We start from the raw sequence: 1,539 nt of genomic DNA, 5'->3' as shown, positions 1-1,539 counted from the left end.
TTAAATTCTCCACTATTATGGTGTTACTGTCAATTTCCCATTTTATGGTTATTAGCATTTATCTTACGTATTGTAGGCTTCCCTGGTGGCTCAGCTGGTAAAGAATCCACCTGCAATGCAGGAGACCTGGGTTCAAAACCTGGTTTGGGAAGATCCCCTGGAGAATGGAAAAGCTACCCACTCCAGTATTGTGGCCTGGAGAACTCCATGGACTGTATAGTCCATTGGGTCACAAAGAGACGGACATGACTGAGAGACTTCCACTATCACTTTCACTTTATGTATTGAGGTGCTCCATAAAACATTTACAATTATTATGTATTTTTCTTGGATTAATTCCTTGAGTATTATGTAGTGTCCTTCTTGTTTCTTGTAACATTTATTATAAAGTCTACTTTGCCTGACATGAGTATCGCTACTGTGGCTTTCTTTTGATTTCCATTTGTGTGGAATAGCTCTTTCCATCCCCTCACTTTCATTTTTATGTGTCCTTAGGTCTGATGTAAGCCTCTTGTAGATATCATATATATATATATCTTGTCTTTGTATCCATTCATCCAGTCTATGTCTTTTGATTGGAGCATTTAATCCATATACATTTAAGGTAATTATTGATATGCATAATCCTATTACCATTTTCTTAATTGTTTTAGGGTTTTTTTTTTTTTTTTGCACTACTGACTCCAATGGTGTAAATTGACTATGCTCCAGTTAAATTTAAAAAAAGCACTTGCACTTTAAAAATGGATGAGGTAGGTGTTCTACCTTCTTAAAAATACTACTAGAGCTACTAAAAAAATTTGCATTCACAAAATAATTGATAAAAATATTCTTCTGGATTGTACGAGAAGGTAGACAGGGACCCCAATAGATTCAGGTGTGTGATATTAATCACACGTAACTTCTTTCTTTCCTGCTCCAGCAGAGGCTGAGCTCTCCTTGTTTTCAGTCTCTCCATTTGATGCAGGTAAATCTTCAGTCTCTTGGTTGGCCACTTCCACCTGTTTTCCCATTGCTCCCTTTTCCCCTTTTGTTTGCACTTTGCTATCTGAAGATTTATCCTTTGCTGCTACCTTCTTTGGCTCTGTTTCCACTTCTAAAGGAGCAGATTTAGCTGACAACCTCCCAGGTCTCCTCTTGGGTACCTATCCCACTCCCGATGCAGAGCTGACCTTCCTCTGGGGCACCCTGGCAGTCCTGGGAGTGGGGAGAGGAGTCTGGAAGCTGGTCTGCCTGACCACAGCTGCTCTTTCCCTTGCCTGAGCATCTGAACTGCTCATGGGACCTATTCTTGCTTTTTACTGTTTTATTCTCTTTCCTTCCTGCTATTCTGATTGAGTGACTTTTACTACCCTTGTCACCCAAATCACCGATCTGGTTTTTTTTTGCATTCTCTGACCTCCTGCTGGTTTCCACTAGTGTATTTTTTGTTTCAGTAAATGAACTCAAAAGTTATAAATCTTTCTTCTTTATAATTTCTAGCCCTTTGTTGAAGGAGACTTACAATTCGCCTAGACTTTCATTGATTCTCTCATCGAA

General features: G+C 39.2%; 1 pseudogene; it reads right to left on the bottom strand.

The window, feature by feature from the left end:
• Nucleotides 1-887: 887 nt before the first annotated feature.
• On the bottom strand, nucleotides 888-1,280 carry LOC133052730 (non-histone chromosomal protein HMG-14-like; annotated as a pseudogene).
• Between the last annotated feature and the right edge of the window lie 259 nt (nucleotides 1,281-1,539).

The sequence above is a fragment of the Dama dama genome, chromosome X, assembly GCF_033118175.1.
Source record: "Dama dama isolate Ldn47 chromosome X, ASM3311817v1, whole genome shotgun sequence".
Lineage (NCBI taxonomy): Eukaryota > Metazoa > Chordata > Mammalia > Artiodactyla > Cervidae > Dama > Dama dama.
The sequence above is the reverse complement of the archived record's forward strand: the minus strand, read 5'-3'. Positions and strand labels throughout refer to the sequence as shown.